Raw genomic sequence first — 16718 nt, forward strand, 5'->3', positions numbered from 1 at the left:
CAGCGACAGGCATGGCATCTATTACCATCTGGACCTTGGGCATTCCGAGGGTGAGAATCCTGCTGCTCGGGCACCTTGTTGGGCTTGGTCCAGGTCAAAGTTTATGTTGGCAGCTGGCCTGGTGAACTGTGCATCCGTGACTTTACGGATGCACTTCTGGGCTGTAGGTTGGGAAATGCCACACAAGTCTCCGCTTGAGCCCGGGAATGAACCCGAAGCGTAGAAGTTCATGTCCGTGATGACCTTGACGACCACCGGGAGCAGATATCCTCCTCCTCTACGTGGTGCGAAGTCCGCAAAGACATGGCACAGTTGCTGCACTGTTCGCTGGTTGATGTGGAGCCTCTTGTGACAAATGCTGTCTGACAGCTCCTCAAACGACCAACGACGCCTGTACACCTTGGGCCGTTGCCAGCCTCCCCCTCTGAGTCCCTCCCCGACCTGCATGGCGGCCAGATCCTTAAGGTGTGGGGCGGGCTACATATGTGCTGCTGCCACAAGCCCCCAGCGACGCTGCCGCTCCGCCTTCTCTGGCTTTTGACCGCCTGGACTGGCTTGGACTGGGCCCAGGTGCACCCCCAATGCTGTCTCTGTGGTGCTGATGACTCCAGTGTTCAGGTAAAGTGCCCAGGCCTCACAGTCTGATTGGGATTCCAGGCAGTCACACTCGTCTGCAACGTGTACCCATGGGAATCCATTTGAGAGTTGTGAAGTGCTTGTGTAACTAACAATGCCCATTCCCTATAAGCGATAGCCTTTAGCTGTGCAGCCAGAGTCCGCCACAGTCAGTGGGAGTTCACCATATTACCACAGACAGGGGTGTCCTGTTGGATGGGCAGGCAGCAGCTGAATTTGCCCCTGTTATGGATATACACAATCCAGGGGGTGGCCTGTTGGACCCGTGAGAGCTGTGGCAGCAGCTCCAGTGCCCCTGGGCAGATTGCCCAACTTCAAAGAAGGCTACTGACCTCCTCCATTCCCCACAGCAGCCATTGTGTTCGCTTCACGTTTTTAAATAGGTGTGCTAAAGGGAGCCCTGTTGACCGCTCGCTGGGGAGCCAGTTAGATCACACAAGGCTGTTAGATCGAGGATCCATCCCGTGAACGATATAGAGATTGGCCTCAATTTAGTTTTTCTTGAAAAAAACAACAAACATGTGCTTTATAATTCAAACCAGAGGCATGGGTTTTACAATCCTCTGGGCCTTAGCTCCACTCTTGCACTGTAGCAGACACGAGAAGCCACACCTGCCTGTCCAGCAAAATGAAGATAAATCTCGGACTGAATCGATTTCATCGGCGATGAAGCATTTTGGGATATCCGGAGGTCATGAAGGGCGCTAAACAAATACGATCTTTGTCCATGAAATAACATTTATTTTGATACACCTCACTCTTTTGCCTTTTTGAGGACTATATATATATATTGCTTACTCTATCAATTTTCATCACCCATTGCTGAGCCTGCGCTTGTTTGATTACTTTTCAACCCAGTCTTCTTACATTAAAGATCTTCGGAAATTTTCAACCAATGTGACCTGAAGAGTCAGTGTCTCACCCAGCTCATGTCATTTTAAGGGTACCGTTCATTTTTTTAAAAAGGAGCAAGAATAAAATTTACTTCATAAAAATAGTATAATAGACGCACAGAACTGGAAGCATCGGACGGACCGCTGATTAAATTATTCCAAATGCTGATGGAAAGATTATTTTTGGAACTATTGGTTGAGCCCCTCGAGGGTCTCCATCTGCGAGCAAGTGATTTCTTTCCATTCATTCTGGGGATTAGAAAGTTGTGGTCATGTGGCGCCCATCAGAAAGGAGAGGTCTCTCTCGCCATCGCTATGGGCTGCCAGCTCGCTGTTTCCTCGTTCTTTCTTCGTAGCTCTTTGTCTTCTTCGGCGAGTGTAACCAGAGGCAGCGGTGCTCACATTTTCATCAAGTTGTTCAGGAGGCACAGGGGCAGTTAGGGCAGATTGAAGGCCAGTGTAAAATCTTTCAATCCTCTTTTGATTTTCTTCCATTTTCTGATTCGCCACTTGCACAAGGTAATCGATGTACTCGTCACTCACTCTCCCTTGATGACATAAAGGAACCTCCAGACACTGGGTACTGCGAACAGCCATCATTATTTTGCCTTTCTTACCAACTGTGATCCCAGAGTTCCTGAAGCCAGAGTTTATCGTGACAGAGTGCAGGAGTTGGGCATCCTCCATCTTCCTGCACTGAACGTGGAGAACAAATGGTCCAAATTTAAATACAGCATTATCTTCTACTTACTGCAGTCCTGCAAGCACATCTTCTTTCTGACATTTCTGATGAGCCACAAATAGCCAGGAGCGGCGCGCGGCCGGTACACGAGCTGGTGCTGCAGTATCGCGCTGACTGGTTCAGCCTGTCCACCAGGCCGCGGATGGCCGGGTCCACTCCGCCCGCACGGCTCCTGTCAGCGCAGGGCCACCGGCCTCTATTTAGTTGAAGGGTCAGTCATGAGGGGACACAAGTTCATGGTGGGGGGAAGGGGGTTTAGAGGGGATGTGAGGAAAAACCTTGGGCTGGATTCGGCCGACGGTGAAATTGGAAAACGTGATTGGGCGGAGAATCAATTCCGACGCTGAAATCACAGCAGGCGTCGATTTGACTCTAAATTGCAAATCTCTGTTGCCTCAACAATGCGTTCCGGAATGCATGTACAGTAAACGCCATTTGCATATCATTAGTGGGCCTGATCCGGTATTCTCCGGGGCCTCGTGATTCTCCGCCTCCGATGGGCCTAATTCCCGGCGGCACGGTTCACGTATGAAATCGTGAAATTTGCATCGTGGCTGATGAGGGAGAGAGAAGGGCATGGTGCATGGTAGGGCAGATAGATGTGCGCCCGTGGGCTGCCGGGCCGGACACTGGCCAGGCTGGCTGGGATTGGGTTCCTGCCAGGGCCAGGGGAACGGGCCGAATGGCTGGGGTGACCCCGCAAGTGACTGGGGCAGTGCCCAGCCTTGTACCAGCATTGTCGTGGCCTGTAAGGCAACCATCTTGTCGTGCACCCCACTGACCAATGGTCAGAGGGACACCAGCCATATGGGTGCCCCCAGCCCACCACCCCCGCACCACAGCCCCTACCCTACCACCCCCCACACTCCACCCCCAACACCGCCACACCCCACCCTCGGCTATACCCCCCATCAACCAACCGGCCGCCACCCACCAGCGGGGCATCAGGCGGCCCTTCCAGGGCAACGCCCACTGCAGCCTCTGCGGAGACGATGGATGGGGGCCATGAAGCAATGGCGGCCGACGATATCGTTTGACGCAGGGACGGTGTCGGGGCAGAGGCCCCCACAGGGCCGTCATACAGAGCCTCTAGTGCCAACTAGCGTCACCATGTAGCCCGTTGGACCCGGTTGGGCACGGAGGTATGTGCCATGCTACCATGTCAGCTTTTCAACCTCTGAAGACAATGGATATTGGAATTCAACCAGCAATGGTGGCCTTTCTGCTAGTCCCCGCAGCCCTGGGGGATGGCCTGCGGTTGGACTGGCTGGCTCTGCTTGAGGAGGGGACTGTGACGGAGCAGGGAGGCAGTGCGGCATATCTACCAGATGATGACACACCTGGCATGGTGGAGGTATAGGTGACGACACCCACTCCTGATGGCCATCAAGGTGATGGACGCCCTGAACTTTTTCGCCACGGGTCCTTCCAGACGCCGAGTAAGGACCTGTCTGGGATCTCACAGACCTTAGTGCAGAAGTACATCCATGCTGCCACAGAAGCTCTATATGCCCAGTCGACACAATACATCCATTTCAATGATGATCGAGCCCACCGGGTAGTGGAGTTCGCCGCCATCGAAGGGGTGCCCCGGGTCCAGGGGGTGATCTGCAGGATGCATGTCCTCCTACGAATTCCTGCAGATGACAGGCTGCTCTACAGAAACCAAAAGGGGTTCCACGCAATGAGCATGCAGCTGATATGTGACCATCAGATGCACATCTTACACGTCTGCGTCTGACAATGGAATAAACAGGATCATTGGCCTGTATATTTAACACTACTGTTGTAACCTGCCAGATTATTATTGGCTGGGGACTAATGGCAATCCCACAATCCTTTGTGAGTATGAGCTCCCCCAATGAGGAGGGCGGAGAAATCATTAGCAGAGTCACCTGCACAATAGAGCAAACCAGTGTGGAACAGCCAGAGGAGAGAGCAGTGGTGGAGTACTGCTGTTGCATCTATGTAATTGTAAATAAAGTTATTTCCTTTCGATTCTACAAACTCGTGCTGGATTCTTCGTGGCCCTCACAAAAACTACCTACAAGTACAAAGGCAACATGTAATAACCAGGGATAGGTGTTACCCTGAGGCAGAGATGCCACCAGGGTTTCTCTTGTTTGAAGGGGGCCTTGTATAAAATGGGATTTCTGCCTCTGGATCCATCCTCCCCCCAAGTCACTTGCCTGGGCCAGAGGTTGTTCCATTCAATATGATTCCCAGCAATCGAGCCTGCCAATGGAAAATCAGAAACCCCCCAGTGTTCTGCAATGGAAACACGGCTGCAGTACCAGACGAGACAGTAATGGTCCTTTTTACACAGGCAGACGAAGCCCAAAGATTCTGTGATTCATGTAGGGATGGCCAACCCTCTTGGATTGTCCAGGAGTTACCAGAAATGGAAAATTGTTCCCCAGGACACTGTATCTGGTAGCCTGGGAACAAAGGACTTTGTATTTGCAGCTTCTGCCCATGCAGCCTCACTTCCTGCAGATCAGAGAACTGCCTGAATTGCAGATGGGAACACACAGCAATAACCGATTTCCTATGCTCAGTGTGGTTTCCCCAGTCTCTGTCTTAAACTTGGGCTTAATGGTTGATATCCTGACTCAGAATGCACCGTGTGCTACAACATACCCTCTTCATTTTGTAGGAACTGATGTGCAGCCACAGTGGTGCCTTTTTACTTGACCAGAGCAGCATGTATCTATTCACCTATTGATTATACCGACAACACCACAAAATATGCAACAAGCAGTATTGACTAAAATGCAATATTATTCTGGTAATCAGTTATAATCGTGGTGGACGAGGCACATTTAACCATGATCACAGGCATGACACTATGCGAGAATGTATGGGGAATTTAAGGAGTTATATTTCTTCATTCAATAGCCATTCTGCTGACAGAGGATAAGTAGTCAGGGTAAATGTTGCATATCAAAGAAATCCACTGAAAGCGGAGTACACTTGCGATGTCACAGGAAAATATTACATTTCAAGAAGGATAATTCCAAAGTTGCAGTGAAGCATTTAATTTACGCTTTTGAAAAAAGAGGTAAAGATTTTCTTCAAGGCACTGTCAATGGCTTCAATGGACAAATTAACAGGCATTTAGAAAAGGTCATACTCATGCTATCATATCGAAATGATGAAGCTAACTGTTTTATCTGAGCCCTCTTCTGATTTCTAGATTTAGATTTATCGTCACGTTTACTGAGGTACACTGTTCGGCATACAGTCCATGCATGAAAAACAAAATGACCTACGCTAAATACACAATGTAAATACATAGACATTGGATGAAGCATACAGAGTGTAGTGCTACTGATATCATAATGGCCGAGTTCGCAAAAGTCACATGATCAGATTACGTGATCGGGCCACCACTAGTACATCAAATCAACAAAGACAAAGCAAAGTACCCTGGGGGTGGGGAGAAAATCTGAAATATAAAACAGCATGTGCTGAAAAATTTCTGGCAACATTTCTGAAGAGAGAAACAAAGTCAACAAGCTAAATTTGATTAGTTGAGTGCGAACCCCGACATCAGGTTGAAAAGTGGGCCCCAAGGCCACATTTTCTGGCAGCGGGACCTACTCAACAACTTTACTGTAGGTGGTCTCCTAATCAGCTGACTGTGGGCCCATTGTCCAATTAAGGATGAAGGGTTGCGAACACTTCTAATTATTTCCAGGGTTTTCTTTTTATTTGACATTCCTACACTCCGTTTTGAGCAGGTTCACTTGTCTAATTCCTGGGATCAAGGAGTTGTTTTGTGAAAAGATTAAACAGGTTTAGCCTATACCCACTGGAGTTTAAAATAATGAGAGATGAAATTAGTAAAACCTGACGGGGCTTGAGATAATGGATGCCAAGAGGTGCTTCCCCTTTGAGAGGATGACTAGTGGCCACACTCAAATCGAGAGTGGTGGAGCAGTCTTGAGGGGCCAAAAGGCCACTTCCTGCACCTAGTCCTTGTGGTCTTGTGTCCTACTGAAAGTTACAGTCAAGAACAGGGCCTTCAGGAGTTTTTGGGTTACCTTCATGATATATCCAAGCTCCTAATGCTTCTTCATGGTGCCTATTATCAAATTCCATTGATAGGCCCAGGAAACATCGTGAATTGGGGGGATGGAAGAGAAGTCCTCTGAGGGCCTTAATCCCAACCCTTGCACCATTTCCATGCGGTGGGGGTGGAAGGAATGGCAAATAGTGGTCCCGGTGAGGGCTGTAATGCTGTTATGGTATTCCTAAAGCACTGTGAATTAATTGTTATGGAATATATATCCCACGGTTCATTCACTGTCGCACCACACTAACGTGCTGAGTAATAAAGTATCAGTCTGGCTTTCCACCAGCCACACAGAGAGCAGCAAGAAATACACTCAATAAAGTTCGAGCATTTTGACTCTAAAGTGTGGCATTTCTAACAAGGGGAAAAGTTAGGACCTCCCACCCAGAGTGAGGAAGCTGGCTTCAATATATGAATTTTCCCTCATATCAGCTCAATTTGAGGCTGCATCATGGAGGACAATCCCCCCAAAATTGGACGTGTGACAGGATCAGAGCAATTTCCCACAATAATTGAATGAACTGTACTGATTTGCAACTAATTTATTCAAACTGTGTGGGATTTTTACAAGACGGTGCTGATTTTATGCCACACTGGCTGTGTGTGGAGGGGGTTGGTGGTGTATGTGTGTGGGGGTGGGGGGGTTGCTAGGGGAGAACTCTTCCTCAGATGAGACTTCATGTCACTGGAGACACTAGTGTCTTTTTGTTTTTAATACATGTTGTCAAAGGAGCAGACCTGCCTGTGGTGATAGTGTCATCATATAAATACAACACAACAGGCAGCATACTAATATCTGAATCCAAACGTGGTACTACTTTACTCCTTAATAAATGCAATTGCAATTGATTAATGTATTTCATTTCACTGTCAACTGCATATTCAGGTATTATATGTTGATAAAAACAACCACAAATATTTGAGAAAGATTACAACACAAGTCGACAAACTTTCTGTTTTGGTATCCAAAGACTTTGATTTAATTTGAAGAAAAATGACTAATTTCTGAAACAAAATCACTAGACTGACTGCTATTAGCATCTATATAGTCAGCAGAAATTGTGTGATCTAATTTTATTTTGTGAAAAGCTTTTTTTAAGAAACTTGATTCACGGATGCAGAATCTAGCACAGGTAGGTGTAAACAGCTGCTATGTAAAGTAGCTTTAAAAAAATGAAAGTCTAAAAGTTCAAAGCGTGTAAAATTAAAGCGTGCGGGTGTTGGGGGTAGCGTATCGAAATGGATAGAAAATTGGTTGGCAGACAGGAAACAAAGAATAGGAATAAATGGATCTTTTGCCAAGTGGGGTGCCGCAGGGATCTGTGCTGGGACTCCAGCTATTCACAAAGATTTAGATGAGGGAACTAAATGTAATATCTTCAAGTTTTCAGATGACACAAAGCTGGGTTGAGGGGGAGGGGTGTCTGCGGTGAAGAGTGATGTGTTGGGTGTTCTGGATCACAAACAGGTCACCAACACTAGAAGTGGTGCAACTCTATTTTATTATAAGGTTAACTATATTAACATACTTGAAGGGTGGGTAAATGCAATACCAGCTTTAACTGTTGACCCTTGCCTAGTCCTAACCAGTTGATGCACTCAGCACATGGTGAATGTCTGTGTTGCAGGTTGTGAGCTCTGTGCTCTGAGCTGGCTGCTGCTAGAATGAGCGGGAACTCTCCTGTCCTCTGTCTTTATAGTGCGTGAGCTCTCACTGGTGATTGGCTGCGGTGTTGTGTATGCTGATTGGTCCCACTGCATGTCCATCAGTGTGTGTGTGTCTGCACCATGATATACTCGTGTATATTATGCCATCCCCCCTTTTATATAAAGAATATGTGCCTGCATGACAATAAATATCGTGTAGTGAATGTACCTGACTATGTGCGTGCGTATTATTTACATGACTATGTACATGAGGCTAATCTATTTACACGGGAAGGTGCCTGGTGCCGAGAAATAGGGTGTCACACCAACAACGAAATGAACATTATATACAAACTACTAGAATGATGAAACAGGATAACAGAACAGATCAGAGTCCAACATCGTAAAACTCATAAGTCAAGTCTCTGAGGTGGGCAATGAATTCTGGTTGACTGCCTCAAGGGTGGGTCAGGAGCCACCGGCTGAGGAACGGGCTGGGCCATGGCAGAGTGAGGAGGATGCAGAGTATTTGGAATCTCCTCATAGTCCAGGTTGAAGACAACAGGAGGGCGTGGCACCGGTGGAGGATCACGTAGCGAGCGTGGAATGAAGGGCACGCCGATTGCGGTGGCGAATAGAACCATCTGGCAGACGAACCAGGAACGAGCGGGGAGACACCTGCCGAAGAACCACAGCAGTTGCAGACCAGCCACCCTCCGGAAGATGGATGCGGATGTTGTCATCCGGCGCCAGAGCAGGGAGAACAGTCGCCCTAGCGTCATGCGCCGCCTTGTGTTGTGCACGAGACAGTTGCATCCGCTGAAGGACCGAACGTGGTCGAGGTCTGGGACGTGAATGGACGGCACCGTGGTCCTGAGGGTGCGACCCATGAGCAGCTGGGCTGGCGACAGGCCCGTGGAGAGTGGTGCCGAACGATAGGCCAGCAAGGCGAGGTCGAAGTGGGTAGCATTGTGGATAGCACAATTGCTTCACAGCTCCAGGGTCCCAGGTTCGATTCCGGCTTGGGTCACTGTCTGTGCGGAGTCTGCACATCCTCCCCGTGTGTGCGTGGGTTTCCTCCGGGTGCTCCGGTTTCCTCCCACAGTCCAAAGATGTGCAGGTTAGGTGGATTGGGCATGATAAATTGCCCTTAGTGTCCAAAATTGCCCTTAGTGTTGGGTGGGGTTACTGGGTTATGGGGATAGGGTGGAGGTGTCGACCATGGGTGGGGTGCTCTTTCCAAGAGTCGGTGCAGACTCGATGGGCCGAATGGCCTCCTTCTGCACTGTAAATTCTATGAAAACTATGAAGTCGGATCCTGCATCGGCAGCCTTGCAGAGGAGCCGTTTGACGATGTGGACGCCCTTTTCCGCTTTGCCATTGGATTGGGGGTGCAGGGGACTGGATGTCACATGAACAAAGTTGTACCTGCTGGCAAAGTTGGACCATTCCTGGCTCGCGAAGCAGGGGCCATTGTCCGACATCACAGTGAGTGGGATGCCATGATGAGCAAAGGTCTCCTCGCAGGCACGGATGACCGTCGATGATGTGATGTCGTGCAGGTGTATGACCTCTGGGTAGTTCGAAAAATAGTCTACAATCAGAACATAGTCCCTGCCGAGCGCATGGAACAGGTCAACGCCTACCTTAGACCAAGGGGACGTGACCAACTCAAGGGGCTGTAAGGTCTCACGTGGTTGGGCCGGCTGGAACCGCTGACAGGTGGGGCAGTTGAGCACTGTGTTGCCAATGTCCTCATTGATGCCGGGCCAGTACACTGCCTCTCGGGCCCTCCGTCGGCACTTCTCCACGCCAAGGTGGCCCTCGTGTAGATGTTCCAAAATGAGCTGGCGCATGCTGTGCGGAATCACGATGCAGTCCAGCTTCAGGACGACACCATCGACTACTGCCAGATCGTCCCTGATATTGTAGAACTGCGGGCATTGGCCCTTGAGCCACCCGTCCGTCATGTGGCACATGACACGCTGTAGTAGGGGGTCAGCCGCAGTCTTGCGGCGAATGTGGATAAGGCGTTCATCTATGGCCGGCAGATTGGAGGTCGTGAAGGCCACATGGGCGTCAACCTGGCAGACAAACCCCTCTGGGTCACACGGGGTGTTGACTGCCCTGCACAGAGCGTCGGCTATGATCAGGTCCTTGCCCGGGTTGTATAGGAGCTGGAAATCGTACTGCCGGAGTTTAAGCAGAATGCGCTGGAGGAGAGGGGTCATATAATTCAGGTCTTTTTGTATAATGTTGACCAGTGGGCGATGGTCAGTCTCGACAGTGAATTGGGGGAGGCCGTACACGTAATCATGAAATTTGTCGACCCCAGTCAACAGGCCCATACACTCCTTTTCGATCTGCGCGTAGCACTGTTCCGTGGGGGTCATGGCACGTGACGCATATGCAACGGGGGCCCATGATGAGGCCTCATCGCGTTGCAGGAGCACCGCCCCAATGCCGGATTGGCTGGCATCCATTGAAATTTTTGTTTCCTTCGTGGGATCAAAAAATGCCAATACCGGGGCCGTGGTAAGCTTGGCCTTAAGCTCCTCCCATTCGCGCTCATGGGCGGGAAGCCATTGGAAGTCTGTCGTCTTCCTGACCAGGTTCCGGAGAGCTGTGGTATGGGAGGCGAGGTTGGGGATGAACTTCCCTAGGAAATTGACCATACCCAAAAATCGGAGGACCGCCTCCTTATCCGCTGGCTTCTGCATGGCCGTGATGGCTGCCACCTTGTCCACATCCGGCCGCACACCCAACCGGGAGATGTGGTCCCCTAGGAACATGAGTTCCGTCTGGCCGAAGGAACATTTGGCTCTGTTGAGGCGAAGGCCTTGGTCTCGTATTCGTTTGAAAACACGCTGGAGGCGACTGATATGTGGACCAAATGATGATGTCGTCAACATAGACGCGCACACTCAATGCCCTCCATCATTTGCTCCATGATCCGGTGGAATACTTCTGATGCCGATATAATCCCAAACGGCATCCTGTTGTAGCAGTATCTGCCAAACAGGGTATTAAAGGTACACAGCTTTCTGCTGGACCTGTCTAGTTGAATTTGCCAGAATCCTTTCGAGGCGTCAAGTTTGGTGAAGATGTTGGCCCGAGCCATCTCGCACGTGATCTCCTCGCGCTTGGGGATAGGGTAATTAATGCTCCCTCATTATGTTGCGATTCAGATCCTTTGGGTCAATGCAGATCCGGAGCTCGTCGGAGGGCTTCTTTACGCACACCATGGAACTGACCCAGTCTGTTGGTTCCGTCACTCTGGAGAGCACTCCTTGGTCCTGGAGGTCCTGCACCTGCTGCTTGAGGCGTTCCGTGAGGGGTGCTGGGACTTTGCGAGGTGCATGATCAGGATTTTGTAAGTGTATGGAAGCGTGCCTATGCCTTCAAAAACGTTGCGGTGCTGGTTGATGATGGCATTGAGTTGCGCCCTGAAGTCCGCATCCTGGAAGGCAGACGTGTCCCCTGGAGAGAGAGCGTGTACTCGTTGAACGGGGTTTCGGAGTTTGCATGCCTGTGCGCCGAGCAGAGAGTCCTTCGAGGAGCCCACGATTTTGAAGGGAAGGATGGCTTTTCGCGAGTTGTGCGTCACTTCGAGTTGGCATGAACCGGTAGCAGGAATGGCATAGCCATTGTAGTCCACTAGTTGGCAGGCCGACGGAAGAATGGTTGGTTTAACCCCAAGGGTCTGATAGGCTGACCACGCTAGGAGATTAGCGGAAGCACCAGTGTCCAGGCGGAATCGTATCTGGGATCAGTTGACTGTTGGCACACCACTCGTCGTCTGGATCAATGCTGTGCACCGACAGCGGCTGGTGGTTTTGATTCGGGGACAGACTGTTCTTTGTTATAACAGCGACTCGAGAAGTCTCCCTCGGGTCCTCGGTGTCACTGGTCTGCGGGAAGTCAGAATCAGACTCGGTTTGAGGGTAGGTAACTGCTTGTTGCAGGGTTCTTCGGAGGTTTATTTCATATCCTGGTTCAATTTGAGGCATTGTGCTGTCATTCCAGGGGAAGGAAGGTTGTTTTACAGCTTTAAAAGATTTTTTCTTTGATTTGGGACATTTCCCCTTTAAATGGGCGTGGTCCGGTCTCTGACGTCATGACGCGCGTGACGTGGCACGTAGGAGGCGTTTGCACATGCGCAGATTGCGGTTCCTTTACTGATGGCCGTTTTCATGATTGTGCATGCGCGGCGTCGCGCAACTGCGCAAGTGCACTCCCTTTAGAAAGATGGCCGCCGACCAAAATCGTTCTCTGCTCCGGGATTTTGGCTTTGAGGTGAGTACTAGTGCTTCTCTTACCTTTCCTTGCTGGTTGGAGTGTGTTTTCCTCACAGTATTTGCAACACTCCGGTTTTCACTCCGGCGTCGGGACTTAGTTTCCCGATGGGAGACTTGCGCCCATTATATATGGATTCCAGATAATGATTAACCAGAGGGGGATTAACTATAGTCTGCCCGTGCACACATCCAGTGGCTGGACAGACCTAGGAGAAGTCTAAATTCAAAAGAAAGAACAAAAACTATAGAGGGGAAACATGGGCGAAATTCTCCGGAAACGGCGCGATGTCCGCCGACCGGCGCCCAAAACGGCACAAATCAGTCGGGCATCGCACCGCCCCAAAGGTGCGGAATGCTCCGCATCTTTAGGGGCCGAGCCCCAACCTTAAGGGGCTAGGTCGGCGGCGGATGAATTTCCGCCCCGCCAGCTGGCGGAAAAGGCCTATGGTGCCCCGCCAGCTGGCGCGGAAATGACATCTCCGGGCGGCGCATGCACGGGAGTGTGTCTCTTCTGCCTCCGCCATGGTGGAGACCGTGGCAGAGGCGGAAGGGAAAGAGTGCCCCCACGGCACAGGCCCGCCTGCGGATCGGTGGGCCCCGATCGCGGGCCAGGCCACCGTGGGGGCACCCCTCGGGGCCAGATCGCCCCGCACCACCCCCAGGACCCCGGAGCCCGCCCGCACCGCCTTGTCCCGCCGGTAAGATAGGTGGTTTAATCTACGCCGGCGGGACAGGCATTTTAGCGTCGGGACTTCGGCCCATCCGGGCCGGAGAAACGCGGGGGGGGGGGGCCCGCTAACCGGCGCGGCGCGATTCCCGCCCCCGTTGAATATCCGGTGCCGGAGAATTCGGCAACCGGCGGGGGGCGGGATTCACGCCAGCCCCCGGCGATTCTCCGACCCGGCGGGGGGTCGGAGAATCTCGCCCCTGATGTGGCAGATTTTTCACATCACAGTAACTTCATTTGAAGCCTACTTGTGACAATAAACGATTTTCATTCATCTTCATTTCATTCTTTTTCTTTCTCATTTCTTGAACAGCAGCAAGGGAAACGGAACACTGGGGGGCCCTTTTACATTTTTCAGAGCGAACCCTAGAGATAAAGTTCTAGAGTGGTTAGCAAAATTGCTTCACAGCTCCAGGGTCCCAGGTTCGATTCCCGGAATGGGTCACTGCCTGTGCGGAGTCTGCACGTTCTCCCCGTGTGTGCGTGGGTTTCCTCCGGGTGCTCCGGTTTCCTCCCACAGTCCAAAGATGTGCAGGTTAGGTAGATCGGCCACGATAAATTGCCCTTAGTGTCCAAACTTCCCCTTTGTGTTGGGGGGGGGGTTACTGGGTTGTAGGGATAGGGAGGGGGTGTGGGCTTGTGTAGGGTGCTCTTTCCAAGAGCCGGTGCAGACTCGATGGGCCGAATGGCCTCCTTCTGCACTGTAAATTCTATGATTCTATGATAAAGCATGAGGTAAGGAGGCTGGCAGCGGTCATATTGTTTGTTTGTCTTGCTGTCGTCATTAAACTATTCTTGTTCTTTATAATTGTGAACCTGCTGCTCAGTAGCAAGGGGTCAGCTTCGTGACCAGATGAAAACTCTAAGTGCTGGGAATTTATTTACAACCATCAACCTAAGCAAATAACAGTGGGAATGGGTTCCAGTTGAAAGATAAACAAAGTTGTCGGAAAGGATTCTAAAGTCAATCTAAATGGAATGAGTAGAATTCATCCTATCAGACCCGTACTTACCCGTCACAACAAATACACTCAAAGTCAATCTTTCACCTCCTAGAGTGAGAGGCAACAAACATCATCTCAGCTGAGGTGAGAACATTCCATCATATGTCAGTGTTTGGTCTCTAAACTATATGTCAGCATTTGAATTGTTACCCTGCCAGTCTGGGTTGCTGTTATTATTTTCAAACTAATTTGCCGAATGCTCCAATCCACTTAGCTCTCCGAAATGCCTGGCAGGGTGCAGCAGTGCACAATACTTCTAGTCAAGAAACGACCTTATCAACCTTCGTACGAGGGAATAGGATCCTGGGCCGATGGAGTAGGAAACAAAATGAAGGATGACTCCATAAATTTTCAATTAAAATCTTACAAATAAGCTTCCTGGAGGATAGGTTTCTCACCTTCTGAAGTTATTTATTTCTCCTGACAAAAGGCAAGATGACATTCACCACATCAACGCATTTATTGCTGCGTTATCTGTGCAATGTGACAAACATGACTTGACATGCATGATTGGCTTTTCACTGCGGCATTAATTTAGCAGGAATCAGGAAGGGATAAAGGACTGTATAACCTGAGTGTTGTGGGGGATTGTGGATAGGGTTGGAGGAATGGCAGCGGCTCAGAAAGCCTGTTAAAACTGTACCTCAACTTAATTTACCCCATTGGCTCCAAATCCCTTGGTACCCTTAGCGAACAAACCTTTATCAATCTTGGTTTTGAATTTTTGGACATGATGCTTAATGAAGAGAAAGAAAATGCTGGAAAACCACATTAGGTATTTGCAGTACAGATCAGCCGACATCTAATTATTAAATGGGGCTTTAAGGGCTGACTGACCTACTTCGGATCCTATCTGACTTCTTCTTCTGAAGAGTCTAAAGCAGAGACATATGGACTCAAAACATTCAATCTGTTTCTCTTTCCACAGATGCTACCAGATCTGCTGGTTATTTCATCATTTCATTTTTATTTCAGGGGCGTCATTCTCCGACCCCCCGCCGGGTCGGAGAATCGCCGGGGGCTGGCGTGAATCCCGCCCCCGCCGGTTGCCAAAGTCTCCGGCACCGGATATTCGGCGGGGGCGGGAATCGGGCCGCACCGGTTGGCGGGCCCCCCCGCTGGATTCTCCGGCCCGGATGGGCCGAAGTCCCGCCGATAAATTGCCTGTCCCGCCGGCGTGGATTAAACCACCTTTTGAATGGTGGGACAGGGCGGCGTGGGCAGGCTCCGGGGTCCTGGGGGGGGCGCGGGGCGATCTGGCCCTGGGGGGTGCTCCCACGGTGGCCTGGCCCGTGATCGGGGCCCACCGATCCGCGGGCGGGCCTGTGCCGTGGGGGCACTCTTTCCCTTCCGCCTCCGCCACGGTCTCCACCATGGCGGAGGCGGAAGAGACTCCCTCCACTGCGCATGCGTGGGAAACTGTCAGCGGCCGCTGACGCTCCCGCGCATGGGCCGCCCAGAGATGTCATTTCCGCGCCAGCTAGCGGGGCAACAAAGGCTGTTTCCGCCAGCCGACGGGGTGGAAATTCCTCCGGCGCCGACCTAGCCCCTCAATGTTGGGGCTCGGCCCCCAAAGATGCGGAGCATTCCGCCGTTTTGGGTGCCAGTCGGCGGACATCGCGCCGTTTCGGGAGAATTCCGTCCCAGATTTCCAGCATCCACAGTATTTTGCTTTTATATTACAGACAAGGTGGTGCACATCGAAAGATTTGCTCATTTTTATATTCTTATTCATGAAAGTCATGTTGTAAATGACACACAAACAAATACACATATACAGGCACACATATGAACGCATGTGTGCATACACATACAAGTGCACACACACACCCATGCTGTTCAGACCTCTGCACAAACAGTATACCCCAAAGTGTCTACTTTTCGGAAGTATTGGTTGTAAGGTGCTTTAGGATGGCTTGCGGTCATGAAAGGTGCCATGCAAATGTAAGTTCTTCCTTTTTCTTTTTACATTGTGCACTATCAGTATAGAGGCCTAGAGGAAATGTTTCTATAAGTGGTTTCCCCTTTCTGTTGGAGCAAAAGCAACAGATCATTGATTTTAACCTGAAGCTGTAACTTCTATTTTTCCAGTGTTATTCCCAGAATAATAAAAACTGTGCTAACCATAGAAAGCTGCCTTCTTATGACTACTTTCTGATAACCGAGAATAAAGTTGTAAGGACTAGACCAAATTAGAATCAACCATAATGGTTCAGACCTCATCTCAACAGCCAGAAGAGAAGGTCATTAGGCCTACCACCATCTCAAGAGCGAGTATGGATAGGCAAGATTGAGAAGTTATTCATGAATAACCCCAGCTGGTATAGGAATTTAACCCGCGATGCTGGCCTACATCACAAACCAGCTGTTCAGCCAATTGAGCAAGAGACCCCTGAGAGATGGCACCTCCACCAAGGTCAACAAGAAATCCCTGAGAGATGGCAACTCTGGCAAGGTCAACGAGAGACCCTGAGAGATGGCAATTCTGCCAAGGTCAACAAGAGACCCCTGAGAGATGGCACCTCCACCAAGGCCAACGAGAGACCCCCGAGAGATTGGACCTCCACCAAGGTCAACGAGAGACCCCTGAGAGATTGTACCTCCACCAAGGTCAACGAGAGACCCCTGAGAGATGGCAACTCCACCAAGTTCAACGAGAGACCCCCGAGAGATGGCAACTCTGCCAAGGTCAA

The 16718-nt window shown here is 50.4% G+C and overlaps 1 protein-coding gene and 1 pseudogene across 1 annotated transcript in view; both read right to left on the reverse strand.

The window, feature by feature from the left end:
* dcc (DCC netrin 1 receptor) overlaps positions 1-16718 on the reverse strand; it is a 1735814-nt gene that overhangs the window by 12684 nt on the left and 1706412 nt on the right. The gene's annotated exons all lie outside the window — the stretch shown is intronic.
* LOC140408224 (tRNA wybutosine-synthesizing protein 3 homolog) lies at positions 1800-4440 on the reverse strand (annotated as a pseudogene).

This window comes from Scyliorhinus torazame, chromosome 3 (assembly GCF_047496885.1).
Source record: "Scyliorhinus torazame isolate Kashiwa2021f chromosome 3, sScyTor2.1, whole genome shotgun sequence".
Taxonomy (NCBI): domain Eukaryota; kingdom Metazoa; phylum Chordata; class Chondrichthyes; order Carcharhiniformes; family Scyliorhinidae; genus Scyliorhinus; species Scyliorhinus torazame.